The sequence below is a fragment of the Staurois parvus genome, unplaced genomic scaffold, assembly GCF_062004578.1.
Source record: "Staurois parvus isolate SC_StPar_1 unplaced genomic scaffold, SC_StPar_1.0 ptg000657l, whole genome shotgun sequence".
Lineage (NCBI taxonomy): Eukaryota > Metazoa > Chordata > Amphibia > Anura > Ranidae > Staurois > Staurois parvus.
In genome coordinates, this window is record NW_028318453.1 from 531638 (window position 1) to 550048 (window position 18411).

At 39.8% G+C, this 18411-nt stretch overlaps 1 protein-coding gene across 4 annotated transcripts in view; it reads right to left on the reverse strand.

Moving 5' to 3' along the window:
- Window positions 1-13053, reverse strand: part of VIT (vitrin) — a 177370-nt gene extending 164317 nt beyond the window's left edge. For all 4 annotated transcript variants that reach the window (XM_089694254.1, XM_089694255.1, XM_089694251.1 and 1 more), the window contains exon 1: window positions 12820-13053. The gene's annotated coding sequence lies outside the window, so the exon portion shown is untranslated. The remainder of the gene's footprint in view (window positions 1-12819) is intronic.
- Window positions 13054-18411: the final 5358 nt, after the last annotated feature.

Consider the following 18411-nt stretch of genomic DNA (forward strand, 5'->3'; position numbering starts at 1 on the left):
CAATGGCAACATCTAATGTTTGTGTAGTATTATGTTCAGCAGACTGTGTTCTTCTATTGTTGTGACTTAGGTGACGTTCAGAGCACATTTTATGCCCAATTCATGCAAAACTCCACGTAATCCCAAGGGGTTCACATACTTTTTCTTGCAAATGTATGATCATAGGACCCTATAGAAAAATATTGACTGGCTCATGCCCTTAGCATTTTTCATTAGTGAACAGTAGCCTGATGATGAAATTGTCCCTTTTCTATTTTTGGCCTATTGCATATCTATTTATGTTGCCAGTGGTCTTCCAGGATAAACAATAATACCCTTTGCATTGGTGGGCAGTAAACTTTGCATTTGTAAATTTCCGGCACCTTTAACATTGGTGGCCAGGTGCTTTACAATTATCTCTTTTCTCCCAACATACAGATACCCTAAGGGCATCTGTATTAGGGTTGCCACTTCATCCCTTTAAACCCGAACACATATTAATTACACAAGTTTTGTGGCTGAATAAGGTGCTTATTAAACTCAATGCCCTACCTGCATTAAATTAGCTTCAGAAGCTGTGCAATTATTATGTCTTTGGTTTTAAAAGGATGAGCTAGCAGCCCTAATCTGCATGCCAGTTTGGAGCAGTCAAGCGCCTCCTTGGCTGGCAGCCAGCAGAGCTACCTTCTTCCTACTCTCCGAAGGACCAAGAGAGGCTGTAGCGGTTGGATCAACTTTAAAGATCATCACACTAATTTGAAGAGGAGGGGCACTGGATCACTTTAGGACTCATGCACATAGGACATGTTGAAAGCTCTCCTAGAAGCTTTTCATCCTGGTAGCAGTGTTTTTTCAGAAAACAAATGCCGGATGCTTGTAAAAGTGTCCCATGCTTTTACAAGCATTAACAGGCATCAAGTGCTTGGGTGTTAATTTATTTCATTGGCCGAAATTCTGGTCGTTGAAATTAATTAAAAGCTGCAAAATTACTTCAGCGCAATCATGCAAACTACCACTTCCATTGTGATACTGCTGCTGACACTAAATGTGTTCCCACATATACAAATAGTAAATACTTAGTAAACCAGTGCCACGCAATACAAACTATGCAATATATAACATGTGACATCCTCATAATAAAGTGCCTCTGAAATTTCCCATATAACTTCTTAAAAAGTGCATACAAACATCATAATCATAGTGCGTTACAAAAACAATGTGTTCATCTTGCGGCATAGAAGTCCCATATAGTATTGAGAGTCTTTCTATAATATATAAATTCTTATACACTCGCAAAATGGCGGCTCACAAACTTCCAGTTGTGCGGCTTGACGTCAAGCCGCACAACTGGACATTTGTGAGCCACCATTTGGTGAGTCACCTTAGAACGCTGGATGTGATATTGTGGAAGCTATTCAACTGCAGTGTGCCAGTTGAGCACTTTTTATGTGAATGCACATACGTATCTTTTAACCGCTTGCCTACAGGGCACTTTTACCCCCTTCCTGCCCAGGCCAATTTCCAGCTTTCAGCGCTGTCACACTTTGAATAACAATTGCGCGGTCATACAACACTGTACCCATATGAAATTTTTATCATTTTTTGTGACAGATAGAGCTTTATTTTGGTGGTATTCAATCATCTCTGGGTTTTTTATTTTTTCTTAAACAAACCAAAAACCACTGAAAATTTAGAAAACAAAATGTTGTTCCTTAGTTTTTGTTATACAATTTTGTAAATAAGTGATTTTTCTCCTTCACTGATGTGCCCTAATGAGGCTGCAGTGATGGGCACTGATAGCCTGCACTGATGGGCACTGATAGGTGGCACTGATGAGGAGGCACTGGTAGGTGGCACTGATGGGCATTGGCAGGCATCACTGATGGGCACTGAAAGGCAGCACTGATATATGGTACTGATATATGGCACTGATATATGGCACTGACTGGCACTGATAGACGGCACTGACTGGCACTGTTAGGTGGCACTGACTGGCACTGTTAGGAGGCACTGACTGGCACTGATAGGCGGCACTGACTGGCACTGATAGGCGGCACTTACTGGCACTGATATGCGGCACTGATGCACACTGATAGGCGGCACTGATAGGCAGCACTGACTGGCACTGATAGGTGGCAATGATTGGCAGCACTGATAGGTGGCACTGATTGGCATTGATAGGTGGCTCTGACTGGCACTGATGGGTGACACTGAAAGGCAGCTCAGATGGGCATTGATATGTGGCATTGATGTGCACTGGTAGGCACTGATATGTGGCATTGATGTGGCACTGATGGGCACTGGCAGGTGGCACTGTTCAGCACTGACAGCTGGCACTGATGGACATTGACAGGTGGCACTTCTGGGGCCACACTGATCATCAGGGCACACTGATCATCAGTGCTCTGATGATCAGTGTACATGTCCCCTCCGAGGAATGCCGATTACCGGCTCTCCTCTCCTCATGACCGGCATTTCCCTGTTTACATGTGATCAGCTGTGATTGGACACAGCTGATCACATGACCGAGCTGACATCTTCGGCTCTTTCTGTGGATCGGTGATCTGCGTGTCCGAGGGACACAGCGCGCCGCATGCGCAGTGAGAATGGGAGGACATCATGGGGGAGATTTACTAACACTGGAGCACACAGAATCTGGTGCAACTCTGTATAGTAACCAATAGGCTTCTAGTTTTTTTCCCAAAGCTAGAAGCTGATTGGTTACGATGCACAGCTGCACCATATTTTGTGTGCACCATTTTTCGTAAATCTCCCCCCATATGACGTCCTCCCAGAACAAGAGAACAACCTTGCGCCCATCATTGAACTATATGGCGGGCGGGAGGTGGTTAATAAATGTTGATTGATAAAAGTGATAAACTATGATGGGTGTTTTTTTCTGCGTTTTCAGAGGATATGCTGGATAAGAAATAGGAAGACCATTCCGGAGTAGAATGTGGAGGAGATTGAAGGTGGAGCAATAAAGGTATTATACCTACCCGGGTAAAAGGGAAAGGCACTATTTGACCTAAACATTTATAGGTCAAATTAAGGAGGTGAGAGTACATATGTGTGTCGGTGGAGGAGAAACACTTAAGGGTGATTCAGTACACGGCAGGAAGGTGCACGGATATTTATATGAATTTAGTGATCCTGTTAAGAAGAATGTATATATTATAGAAGGACTCAATACTATATGGGATTCAATGTCGCAAGATGAACACACTGTTTATGTAATGCACTGTGATATTTGTATGCACAAAGTTATATGGGAAATTGCACAGGCACTTTATTATGACGATTGCACATATATTCTAAATTGCATATTTTATATTGCGCAGCACTGGTTTACTAAGTATTTACCATTGAATGAATTGATGCTGAAGCATTAAATATGCCTACAATTAACACGCGTTTACATGTATTTACATGTGTTTACAAGCGTCAAGTGGTTTTTTGTCAAAACGTTGCTGCTTCTGGATGCATTGGCAGTGTTTTTTTTCTCCTGCCTCTAAACTGTCGTGCCATCAAACGCTGCTAAAAGTCTATGTGTGCATGGAAAAATAGGCTAACATGGAGGGGTGGATGGAAGAAGGGAAAAAAAAAGCCTGATGTCCCTAAAAGTGGCAGTAAAAATGTCCTGTACACATAAGGCCTTTCTTACTGGCCAAGGTCATGCCTTCTCTGTGTCTAATAGTTTATTATGGCTAAAGTTACACTACTGATTATTACATGTAAACATCACTACATTTTTCACAAAGGCTGAAATACCTAAACTGTCTATATTCTATCCATTCAAACATGTTTTCAACAGTCATTTTATAATACTTGTATTTCAGTTTTGATAGATGATAGGGAGCTGAACCACATTACAGTCTTGTTTGACTCTTGCAGACACTGTTGGTGAGATCTCATTATAACAGGGACCTGGATATTGGAAGTTGTGCCCACAAAAAAGGACAAAGGGCTAATCACCAGTATTACCATACCTTGTGGCACACAGTGTTTCTTTGTGAAATGTGGCCATCTTGATAGAGGAGGAGGACCTTGCTTGAACATTACATAGCTGCCCCCCTTATGACTGGTGATAAGATGACTGGTAGGGTCATGATCAAGAAGCAGCAGGAGAGGAGAGGGAATTACATATCTACATGCATGAAAAAAAAATGCTGGGTGATCCATGTAGTGCCAGATACAGCTTTCTCTCCATCAAGCCGTCAGGAAAACAGTGAACAGCATGGTAGTGATATAAAGAAAATCTCACTCCATTCAAATCGCAGATGGTCAGAGATAGGATGTAACAGAGTCATATTTAGCCCATACATGAGTAAATTTTTTTGTTGCTCAACCAGCGCGTTGAATGATAAAAAAAATGAACTGATTTCCCCATCCACACATTTAAGGTGGATGAGGGAATCCTCTCACTGAGCTATTATATTCTGACAACAAGGAGATTTCCCCGCAGCCAGAATACAGTGATGAGCGCTGCTGGCCAAAATCAACATATCTAGAAGTTTCCTTATAGGATAGCATCTTTCACTGTTTCATTTCAGGTCTACATTAACTTCTTAGAGTTGCATTCCTTCTGTGGTCATTATGAGGGTTTCCCACTATCACATTTGAGTTGTTTTAGTTTTTTAATGTAATGAATGATGACGTAATGATGCAACTGGTGCTGGAACATGCAAACGTGGCTTAGAACACCCCCAGCTTCCAGGTAGATGGGAACAGACTATGGAATTATAGCAGGGGGCCCATCAGACTATACCAATAACTGATATATCACTTTTAGTTGGACTGACACTTTAAAACATATTAGGTATATGCTTCTGAGTCCAGTCAAGGAGTATGTTGCCAATTCCACAGCTGTTGATATGGGGGCAAAGGCGTCTTCAACCCAGGTCCACCAAAGCAGAGTCCTCTAAATTTGAAGTGAAACATTGTAAATAAGTCTTTAACTCTCCTGCAAGCCAATATATACCTTTCTCGATGATTGAAACTCCATCTTTCAATGCTGCTATTATATTATTCTTAAAAATGAACTGTGATATTTCCTAAAAACAAAGCTAAAACAGCAGACATACGGGGTAAAATTGATTTTACATTGAAAGGATATATCTTATTTTAGAAAGATGACTGGAGCCCACACACAGTCTGCTAAATTGTAGTCATTGAAGATGAGAATCTGATTAGGAGATCAGATAAGTGAATATTTTTTATGTGTATACAGTACATTTCTGACAGACTCTCAAAAATTTGGGAATTATAGAGTGGATAATAACCTCCCACAGTAATTTATAAGGATATTAGAAGTGATTTAAGTGTTCCATGACCAAGGGGCAAGAATTGAGGAGTGATCTCTCTCCTCCTTTCAGTTATAAGCAAGCAATCTGTCAATCAGAACAGGGTGTACACCTAATCAAAGTGTACTCTTCCTGTCTTTGATCAAGGCGGTGTAGTCATACTGAGTAGAGAATTGCCTACTTTTGTGTTCATTATTGGCTTCTTAAAATTTGTTAATTTTTTTGGTGTATGTTTATATTTTCAGCCCCAGAAATATCAGCACATTTTTAGAGCACATTTTTAGCGCAGTTTTAACTGCACATGTTACGTACTTGAAACATTGAAATATACAATGGCCACTTTCTAAGAATCAACACTAACCAATGCCCTAACATCAACCTAACCCATTATACTAACCCCAAACCTCAGGAAAAATGTACGCTGTCACAACAATAAATAATATAATATCTAACCAATAAATGCCACCATACAAATGAAAAACTGAAAGGTATGCATTAATACTCTGGACATCTTTTTTACACTGTACTAAATAACGGCATAAGATAAAAGCAGGGGCACCTGTTCTAAAATCTGTGCAGCATAGTAAATATTCCAATTCCCTGCTGAACTGGCCACACTGAGGGCTTATTTGGCTAAATGAGGATATGCTATAGCTATTTCAGAATTTAAACTCTATAACATTGTCAACTGCACAAGGTTTTGTCCTAATTTAACGATCTATTTATTTTAATCACATATGAAATGGTACTGATTCAACCTATTTTTTTCTACAAAAAAAAAAAACAGCGAAACAAAGAAAACTCTTAAGTTTTTAATGGAGATCATGTACAACTGTTACTATATGCATAGACTACAAAACATACCAAGCTTGTCATTCTTTTTGTGGACTGCACCTGCTCTACCGTTTGCCTTCTCTGGGTGCATGCTCATGTAAAGTTCTCAGTTTTGAAAACTTGCAAGGAATTTAGCTATAATGGCCTAAACATGACTACCCCTAGGTGCAACATAACAACAATGACCAACATGAGTCTTCTAATAATATGGAGACTTGTCTTATTCAGAAATCTAGTTCTGATATTCATTTTGTAAAGTGCTTTAAACTATATGGTAATTTGTGTATAGCAAATACAATGAACCATTTCAGCTACTCACTCCAGCACCGACATACCATTGGTGACTACAAAAAATGGCTTTACAATTAGAATTTAACTTGTAAAAGAGATGGCAAATAAGCAGTCTTGGAGGTCTTTCTTCAGGTGGACCTAGGTTTTTTTAAAAACACACAGTGAGCTGAATGCTTCTTTGCTTTCCCAGATTGTTTGAATAGCAGTTGGGGTCAAATGAGAAGTAAGACAATAGCATTACTTTACAGAAGAAGGAAAATCAAAGGAAGGCAGGTGGGAAATCATTACTTTGATACTACTTTGGATATTTAGTTATAGTGGCAAAGCAGGTGTTACAAATATACAGTATATATGTGACTACAAGATGAAGTTATAAATACTTGTATTTCTTAGGTTCATCTGTTAGGATACAACTGATGACTGGACTGCAGTTATGTCATCTCTGCAATTTTGTGTTTCCAGTAGGACAATTTAGAAATAAAAAAAACATCTACCAACAGACCACTGCATGTTCTATTCAAGTACAGTTGATGCAACCTAATGCGGATGTGTGTACAGCAATCATATTTACACTAGTGATAATTTTCATAAAGTGACTTAGAATGCCTATGTTAATTTGTAGCCAGCAGTAATTAACTATACTTCACCAACTACTGAATATAGTTTTAGTACCATACAGGTTCTTCACAGTACTTTTCTCAAATAGAGATTGTTTTTAAACCAGACATCTAGGTCAACGTCTCTCTCTGTCAATCTTTCTCTTGACATATTTACATTAGCTGATTTGCTTCTTTACTACCAACTGTTCATTACAATTTACTTACTGTATCTCTCTGGAATAAAAATAATAAAGGCAAGAAAAATAATATCATATAACATAGGAATGCATAAACGTTCGTAGAGCATCAACAAAAGTTCAAGCAAATACATCTAGGGCAAATTATTGGTTTTAATTTGATATGAAAACACTTTCTCAGAAATGAAAAACATAAAAATGATTTATTTAATAAAATGTAAAAAAGGAATACATTGTATAAATAAATGTTAACACCTCATAGGTATGTAAGATTCTGCAAGCAAGTAGCTGTTTCAAAGAGCTACTAGAGCTATAGAATGTAGATGTAAAAATCACCAATTCATACAGATGGGTCGCACAGTGGGTAAGTGATTAGGACTTCTGCCTAGCAGTACTAGGGTCGTCAGTTTGAATCCCAACCATGGTATTACTTGTCTGGAGCCCGCATGTTCTCCCTGTGCTTGTCTGGGTTTCATCCCACACTCCAAAGACATGCTGGTAGGTTAACTGGTTCCTGCCTAAATTGTCCCTAGTATGTGTGTGTATGAATGTGAGTTAGGGACCTTAGATGGTAAGGTCCTTGAGGGCAGGGACTGATGTGAATGTAATGTGCTACGTAAAACGACAGTGCTATATAAGTACCTGTAAGGGCTTGTTCACACTTGACTTTTTTTCCGACTCTTGCCAAACGCCCCTATAGCGTTTGACAAGCGTTGGTTAGGCGTTTGCGGAGCGTTTTTAATGCTCCACAAACACTCCAAAAACGCCATTTACGCGGTTTAGCGGTGGTTGCTAGGCATTTGCCAAGCGTTAAAAACACCCCACAAATGCCTATAATGAAGTTTGAATGGTGTTAACACTCCACAAATGCCTCGCAACCGCGTCGCAACCGCACCGCAAACGCCGGCCAAGCGTTTGCGGAGCAGCACCATAGACTTGAATAGGAGGCGTGAACTCCTCCTGACTTGAACAGAAGCATCTGTTTTGCTGCGATGAGATGCTAACGCTCCCGTGTGAACAGCACTATGTGCTGCAATGTGCAGAACTTTCCGAGACGTTTGGAAAACGGTAAAAACGCTTCCCAAACGCCTGTCTGCCGCTTGCTGACAAGGCTAGTGTGAACGTAGCCTTACAGATAAAAATGAGTTCATTGTAAATATTAAATGAATGTTTATATGCAACTAATGTGAAAATTGTATTTGGTTTTCCCCCTAGAACTCTGAGCAGCTCTACTGCAGTGAGTATGTGATAGCGGTAAACCTGTACAGAAGGAAAACAGACTGAGCAGATGGATAACTGCATCAGTGTGCTTCTGCTCCTATACTGTCAAATCAGTAGGTTGGGCTTGTGTTTTTGACCAAGCTGTACTGCTGCATTGGAGGTCATAACCTGTCTCTGATGACTAGAAGGAATGCCTGGAATCACAGGATTAGCTGAACAGAATTACAAATCGTTTGGGAGCTTGGTATTTACCTGCCTGCCTTTAGCAGGGATACCATTTAACAAAGAAATATATTCATCTTGGTATTGGCAGGACATTATTGGATTACACAAATTAGTTTACTAGAAATTATTAAGTCATAACATACTACCCATTACAAACGACCCATTACTGCTTTTTTTTTTTTTTTTGGAGGACACTAGTGGACTGAATTAGATTGGAAAACAAAAGGTGGAAATGCTGCACACACTGGAACCCAGCCTTAACTCCTCTTGGCTATGTTTCTCTGACATGTTTTGTACCACTTGGGTCATAGTGGACTGAATTGTCCATTATCTTCTGAAACATCTTGAAGAATCAACCAGTAAGAGCGTATAAAGTTCCTAGTATTAGGGTTTCTACCATTAGTCATATTCTAATTGCTGCATTATCTGTTAGGTAAAAATTATGTAAAGAATCCAACAGGGAGAATAGGACCTGTATGCAACAGGTGGGTAGAACTGTGAATCTGGATACAGAGAGCTTGCTTTTTAGGACATAAGAAGCCAGTAGGGGAGATTTACGAAAGCAGGCCGTACATGGGTCGAATTCCAAACTATTTTTCGATTGAAAATCGAAAACATCGTACATTCTATGATCCGATGGTGCCACAAATGATTTTGAAAATTGGTCATTTTTCATGGATTTTCCAGCATGCCCTATAAATGAAATGGGGTGGAAACACGAAAATCGTCTGGTGTTATTGCCCCACTAACAAAGCGAAAATTGGCTGATTATTCTTAGGTCCGATTTTTGAACGGAAAATCATTTGGAAATCGACCCATGTATGGCCAGCCTAAGACCGGCACACTCAGAAACTAGTGCAGCTGTGCATGGTAGCCAATCAGCTTTTAACTTCAGCTTTGACAATAAAACCTGGAAGCTGATTGGTTTCTGTGAACAGTTGCACCAGATTTTTCACCATGCAATTTTAGTAAATAACCCCCAGTGTGTGGTTTAACTTGATGGCATCTACATGAAGGCAATCTGTCACCTGTAGGCATAAAGCACCTTGAAACAAATCTGCTAATTACCGTATATTTATTTTGTGCAAAAGAGCATAAAAGAGATTGTTAAAACATTAGCAATAGATATGAATCTTATCAGTTTTGTCCGCCATGAATGGAATTTTTGCATATGCTTGTTATCCTTGTTTCCCTTAGGGGAGGTTTTTCTCAGAAGAATTGTTTTTGATCACTTTAAAATGGTTTCAAAGACGTTTTCCAACCAAAATATCAGCTGTAGCTGCTACAATAAAACAACTTGACAAGGTCTTTCTGGAGGTCTTTTGCTTTCACTATACCTATGCCGTCAGTGGATAGTATGGATCAACTTTACTAGCTGTATGGACTGTCACTGAACAAACTCTTTGTAATTTTACCTTTTAGCTGTTGGTGACAAACATCAAGGAGTATAGCTTGGTAATGGATTTAACATGCTCATAATTGCAAAGAATCAATTTATTATTCTGACAGCTTGCAATACCTTTTTAGTGAATTGATACTGGAATGACTCCTCGACTAGACCGATTTTCATGAACCAGTTTTGAGTTTCTTGTGATCAAAAGGCATGTCAAACTTGCACACTAAAGTAGGGTTGTTATGAAATACACATGATCATCCCGCAGATAAAAATAAAGCCTTGCTGAGTGTTTAAAATGTAGCAGTCATCACAATCAGACAGGTAGGCACAGAATATTCTACTTGTAAAGAATACCTCCTCTAATGTTCTGTATGATTGCCATTTAAGATGAGAATCTGTTTTAATATCAAACTGTTGCCAAAGTGTTTCTGCTCTTGAACTGTAATCTTCACTTTGTACAGATTGACAGAGCTCTCAGCTACAGAGTTCTTTTTTACTGTTCCAAGCTCCCTTACTTCAAACTACTTGCTGGAGGCATTTGCTTCATGTCCATACTAGTTCAACACTTGTCACATTTTCAAAATCTTTCATAAATCTAATCTGGTGGTGGAATGATGAGCAGCTGTGATGGATTCATTATTTCCTTGTCCTGCATTCTCAGCTGAGGCAATAAGGTGTCTGAAATACTGCAGTGTTTACTGTCCATTACAAACGGTATGCACAGTTTATACAACTTCTGGAGAGTATCTAAATATCTTAGTAGGCTTGTGTACTAAATGGTATTTGTTGTGTCTTCTTTCATCGTAATTATCTGACTACCTAAAATATGAACAGTTATGGAGGCACATTGCCAACAAGCACAATCATTTCCATTCTTTAAAAATGTATTAAAATGTTTTTCACTTACACCAGCCAGTAGTTTATAAAAGTTTATAAAAGTAATTTATAAAATAATATTAATTATTATGGAAAAAGGCAATGACACTCTTTGTATGTGTCATATGCATGTACATATGTGAATCTGCCTATGTATGTGTACACATGCATGCAAACACAAAAAACAGACGATAACAGACATACACATGTACACATCATCTATCTATCTATCTATCTATCTATCTATCTATCTATCTATCTCTTTCTCTCTCTCTTTTCTCTCTCTTATCTCTCTCCTCTCTCTCTCTTTTATCTCTCTCTCTCTACACACACACACTCAGTGGCCACTTTATTAGGTACACCTTGCTAGTACCAGGTTGGACCCCCTTTTGCCTTCAAAACTGTCTTAATTCTTTATGGCATAGATTCAACAAGGTGTAGGAAACATTCCTCAGAGATTTGAGTCCATATTGACATGAGTTACTGTTGCCATTCTATCATCTCGAACCGGTCTGCCCATTCTCCTCTGACCTCTGACATCAACAAGGCATTTTTGTCCACACAACTGCCACACACTGGATATTTTCTCATTTTCGGACCATTCTCTGTAAACCCTAGAGATGGTTGTGCGTGAAAATCCCAATAGATCAGCAGTTTTTGAAATACTCAGACCAGCCTGTCTGACACCAACAATCATACCACTTTCAAAGTCACTTAAATCCCCTTTCTTCCCCATTTTGATGCTCAGTTTGAACTTCAGCAAGTCGTCTTCACCATGTTCAAATGTCTAAATGCATTGAGTTTCTGCCAAATGATGGGCTATTTAGCAATTTGTATTACCAAGCAATTGAACAGGTGTACCTAATAAAGTGACCGGTGAGTGTATATCCATGCATCCACCTACCCACCCATCCATTATCCATCCACCCACCTGTCCATCCAGTATCTATCTATCTATCTATCTATCTATCTATCTATCTATCTATCTATCTTTCTCTTGCTCTATAAATCTATCTATGTATCTATAGCCCTCTCTCTTGCTATATATATATATATATATATATATATATATATATATATATATATATATATACATACATACATCCACCCATCCATCCATCTTCCATCCATCCACCCCCCTGTCCATCCATCCATTATCTAACATCCACCCACCCACCATACTTCATCCATCCACCCACCTGTCCATTAATCCATTATCTATCTATCTATCTATCTATCTATCTATCTATCTATCTATCTATCTATTGCTCTATCTATCGCTCTCTCTGTCTCTGTCTCTCTCTCTCTATATATATATATATATATTCATCCATCCTCCCATCCATTCGTCCATCCACCTGTCCAACATACAGTACATCTATCTATCTATCTATCTATCTATCTATCTATCTATCTATCTATCTATCTATGTATAGGTGCTAACCCAGGAGTAAACCTTTTTTCCATGTACGATTTCCACCTGAATGCAAGATTTGCCATAAAAAGATTTGTCATAAGAATATCACATTTTCAATATACAGTTTTACAAAGTCCTCACTATTCTAAGTGCTGCATGGGTCAAACTGCTTTGTAGATCACAAGAATCTGCTTAATGGATGAAAAAAAGGATGAAATGAGATTAGAGTATAACCAGTCACAGGGAATGTCAGTTCCCACAGTAGTTTTACAGCAAGCTAGCACAAATAACTCCCCAGTTCTCCCAGGGTACTACTTCATTCCCACATTATCTGCCTGGTAAAATGCATTCAACTGATTGCAGCAGCCGAGCTGTTCCAGGCTGTCTGTAGCTATAGCAGACCTGCAGAAACTATTTTGCATACAGGTATAACACCTAAGCAGAAGCTATGTGAACATGTACAAGTCAGTCAATTTCTTACCTTGACCTAAGACAAGGAAGAAGGATAAATCTTTCTTGTTTGCAAAATCCTGCACGGTTATGACAGTCCTAAATGTGTCCAAAATCAGCTAGTAATATACTTGATGGTCCATTAAAGTTAGCAAGCCTGAAGTCCCTTGCTGCTTCTTACACAGGCTAATCAAACATGTCCATTGATCTCTCCCCACAGTAGAAGGCAGACTGCCCTGACACACTCTCAGTTCCTCACTTTGATTTGGCTGCTGTATAAGGCAGTCCTCTTTTAAATTTTCACTCCCTCCCACTTTCTACCCTCTCCCTTGTCAGGATTTCTTTATAAGCCTTTGACAATTAAAGCAGAGTCCCCTCAGCACAGTAACTTAGCAAATATTGCATAAATACAGAAGAAAGACACAGCAAGGCACGAGAGGAAATTCTTCTAAAGGGTAAAGTCAACCTGGCAGGACAATAAGCTTTAGTTATAGATATTACACACGTTTGCTTTAGGATCTGGTCCTAGCTGTAGATATAGTGTGAGGAGATTAACATCAAGATGGACAGTAATAAACATTCAATCCATTTGTTTTGGTCTTGGTATGGCTTTGTTTCATAATAACTTTATTTTTTACAACTGTGAAAACTTTTATTGGTTGCTAGTCTACACGTTTACTCGTGTTCTAGCTTTGCACAGACATGTATGAAATTCAGTGCATAGGTAATTGCAAAAACAATCGGTAACTTATAGCAGTAAGTCATCTGATATTTCTATTTATTTTCTGTGTAAAAAAATTTTGTAATGGATTAATTGCAAGGTACCGTAGCTTGGCTGCCAAGGAGAGACAGAAGAGCAATTGTACCCAAGGGTGGTCCTGTGTCTAAGGGTTTAGGATGTCTGGAACAATAAATAGACTACATAGTTGCCATAAGATCAAGAGAACATGTTGGCTACAATGTCATGTTTTTAAAACTCATGAAACATGTGGGCACATAAAAAAATACACTATTTTAATAGGTCATAGTTATGCCAATGGTACTGAGAAAACAATCCCATGCTTTATTGTTTGTAAATCACCTGACCTTGTTCCATTTAAATTGGAAGAGTATGGTCCCTCAATAATGTAATTAATGCTTCTAGATACACATGACAATGCACCTAATGCAACACACATCTCTACATGTTTTTCAAGCATATTTGGAAAGAATAGACCACTGTATCTAAAAGAGGTACCCTGTGTCACAAGCAGTATGTAGAGTAGATGGGCCTTCCTCCATGTCTCCCCCATCATTGAGTGGCAATATGCAGGGTGACATGAGAGTCCTATCCTGGGGGGGCTCTTCTGGGCCACACTAGGCATGGTGGACGGGGTCACTTGCCCTGCACATTGGGTACCTTTGCTGTGTCATGCTCATCAATGCCGTGGGACAAGATGGGTACCACTTTCAGGGTAAATCAACCCTAAAATGGTCCTCCAACTTAGAGATGGACATCACACTGTGTACATTGACTGAATAAACCGGATTCCAGCTAACCTTCTGGTCCCATGTCAATGCACACCTTGACTGTAACTGTTGGCAATTAGGAGGGACACACTGAGCCCTTGCCCACTCCACCCTTCCAGCATACCTCTGAATGGGGTCCCACCATGCATATACCATGGACCTCATGCGTGCACTTTGTTCTTCTTACTCTCCCATACCTGGTGGCCAGGCTGAGGTACTCCATGATGCTAATTTGCTCCCTTTACTACGGGAAATGGACTACTTGGGAGGGAGCTTAAAGCAGCAACCCCCTTGCTACTGGAGGGCACCTCACCTAGCACTGGTACCACACTTCAAAACAAGCTGCTTATACTGGCTACTAGTCTCTCATTACACTTGGCAACTACTTTCTTCTCCTCCGTACCATGTTAACTCTTGAAGATGTTACAGGATTGGTGATCTGAGTTTGAGGTATGACAAAGATGCAGCCTGCAGTATCTGTATCAAAGAGGAGAACAGAAAACATATGTGTTCACTTGCTCATTCCAAGTTTAATGTGACAAACAGAAATTATTCACATTATACAGATAATTACCTGCTTTATAGTGCAGAGCAGGCCACATGGAGAAGTGCATCAATTTTTGTTAGAGAGTTACCATTACTAACATAGGATACTAAACAGAGAAAGTAAATGTCAGAACAAACACAAAACTGAACAAAGATAGCATAAAAGTGTGACTAACCTGTATCAAAGAGGAGAACAGAAAATATGTGTGCTCACTTGCTCATTCTGCGTTTAATGTGAGCTTGTTGGCTGTTAGTCTTCTGAAGTCACACAACAAATCATTAGACCTCCCTCTAGCTTCATAACCCAACGTGCTTTAACTGAAACTGCAAATGTCTATGTGTAGTGTGCTGGTTACTTACATGCGCCCCTTTAGAATAACTTCAGACCAGGCAGGACAACCTCTTTTCCTGACTGACTAACTCTAACTGTTGCTGCATCACAATACCTGCATAGGCAGCGTCCAATAGTGACAAGTCCAGAGTAGTAGTGGTCCATGATGATGGTGTCCCAATGAGTCAGTGTTTCCAGCAGACCCTCTACATCAGTGGTTCTCAACCTTTCTAATGCCGCAACCCTTTAATACAGTTCCTCATGTTGTGGTGACCCCCAACCATAAAATTATTTTCCTTGCTACTTCATAACTGTAATTTTGCTACTATTATGAATCGTATATTTAAATAACTGATATGCAGGATGTATTTTCATTGTTACAAACTGAACATAATTAAAGCATAGTGGTTAATCACAAATATTTTTTTTTGCAGTAGTTGATGATTTTACAGTACATGATTTTACATTTACCCAGTAATTATAATTCATGAAGTGTTGTTTTACCTCCAATACTGCTACTTTCAACACAGTAGCTGCTTTTAACAGAGTAGCTGCTTTCAACACAGCAGCTGCTTTCTACACAGTAGCTGCTCTTTACACATGTGTGACTGGTCCACATAAGTACATTATGGCACCAACCCTGTCACATACACCTGTATTTGTATGGGGTGTATGTGATGGGGTTGGCACGATGATGTCATCATGCCGGGTACTCATAATTGGGCATATCTGCATGTGGGCGGATCCGCCTGGAGACGGATAGAGGAGCGGTGTCTCTGTTCCTAAGACCATCGGAAATATGTGTTTTCCGATGGTCTTAGGCGACCCCTGTGAAAGGGTTGTTCGACCTCCAAAGGGGTCATGATCCACATGTTGAGAACCACTGCTCTACATGATGGTACATAATGGTATTTGTGTGGTACCCAAAGCAGAATTCAGTGGGAGACTTTCCGGGGTCCTATCCCCTCTCCTTTTCATAACCATACAGGACAGGTGGGCCAGACCCAAAAACCCGGAAAACAACAAGAAAAATTAACCCCTTCCCTTTGGCTAGACAGCCATAAATCCGTACAGTGGCCAATTTGCCTACAGGTATAATGTCTGAAAATGAATAATGGTAGGCAGGATATTTATGAATAAAAATGCTAAAGTGATTACACTACTAAACCAGATTTGTTATCCATGAGTCACTGTTTTCTGACACCACTGCATTGGTGTTTGCAGAATCAGTATTTGTTTCTGGGGCCTAAGGGCCCAACTGTGGACCTGATATTTCCACAGGATTGTCTTTCCTTAGGCTGTAGCGCTCATCTACTCCACCTTAAAGCAGTATTGTGTTGTGACTGGTTACTTGTTGGTCCACGTAAAAAAACACAATCTTCAATTTGAAGCAGATAAGATGTAGAAGCTTAAACTTTAAAACAGTCTTGACTTCTCAGAGCTGTTGCTTCTTTTTAGATCACAATGTCTGGCTTGTAAACCACTGCACTGGTGATCATTTGCCATCACTAGGTGTATCTCTATATTTCAGAATACCAGTGTATGCATCCCTTCCACTGTATCAACTGATGTTTGATCTGTTGAACAGTTTGCTCATTCTGTCCGTTTGACTGTGGATATTTAGGACTAAAAGTTGTATGCTTAAATTCACAGGCCTTAGTAAACCTTTCAGATTCTGTTGAAGCAAACTCAGAGGCATTGTCTGATGCAAACGACCTTGGTGTTCCCTCTCTAGGAAAAATGTGTTTTCAATTTGTACAATACTATGGATGTCAAGGTTTTTTTTTTTCAATTCTACATAGAAAACAATTGAATAGTCCACAACCAGAATACTGTATGTGATGCCTATCACAGAAAAATCAAATGTACCTTTTTGAAATTGTCATGAAGGTATTGCATAGGAATCCTTCTTCATTGGAGTAATAGGTGTGATGTTGTGTTGATTGTTCCTGTAGCTCCCTAGCCATTTTTAACCTCAGAGTGGAAGCTTGGCATGTGGTGGCATTATTTTTGTAAGTTTGAGCAATACATTTTCTAACTAAAAAACTTGTAACAGCCTATATAATGGGGGTAATAAAAAGGTACTCCAAAACATTTCACCACATCCCAGGTAGAATTCAGTACATGGTAGAAAAATAATAGCAGCAAAACCTTTGAACACGAGCTGAAATAGCAAACTTTATCAACCCCTGAGCACACACCAGGAGAGGTAATATGTTTTCAGAGGGTTTTTTTGTCTTCTTGTTTGTACAGTAATAATAAGAACGAATGGAAGCTTCTCGCGGATTGCATCTCTCTCCCCACCGACTTACCTCCACTTCTCTTGGAGAGGGAAGATGGAAGTGCTTTCCTCAAAGTACAGTTCCGAATCCAACACTTCAGAGAAGAGGCTACCTATAATTGAACAAATACACCGGTTCTCCACCAGAGGAAGCTCCACAAGATGTCTGTAGGACTTCTGGCTCCCAACTATTTATCACCCTTCCAGCCCACAAATATCAACCAGAGACTGACTATAGCTACTTACAATGTAACTATAGACTGGTATAGATTGGGACTAATCAACAGTAGCTGGTAGAAATAATTAAGCAAATGGGCTTTGGGAAACTCACACACTTTAAAGAAGAGTACTTGGGACAGCTTGGGATGGTTAGAATTATAAATGACTAAAAGACAAAAGCAGCACACAATATTTGCTTTGTAGGCTTACAGCTGAACTGCAGACAAATATCTAAATATGGAGATGAAAAACATGCCAAGAAATTGTTTCTCTGTCCATCCAGTCCTGGATTTTACATAGCACTATTACACAGCATAGCCCTGTCTGGCAGGGTAGGACAACTGATTTTTCCCTGCTGCAGTTACTTACATTTACAGGTCTCCTTCCCACCACCATTTGACTGGACAGTAGAGGAGAAGCAGCAGACTGGAGCTCCGGGCTCCACCCCCTTGACCAGTGTCCCCATTGGAAGCAGCTTGCTGTGGATGCACTGGTGCGTGCTTGCTCCATAAGATGAATAGAGCAGCTCATTGGCTCACTGGCTGTGACTGACAACAGTTGGAGCCAATGGCTCCTGATGCTGTGTCTCAGCCAATGAGGAGGGAGAGAGACCTGGAGCAGCCAAAGCTCCTGTGCACATCGCTGGATCGAGAGGAGCCTCAGGTATTAGGGGGGCTTTGGGGGTAGCAGCACACAAAAATGTATTCACCTAGAATACATGAAGGTAAAAAACCTTC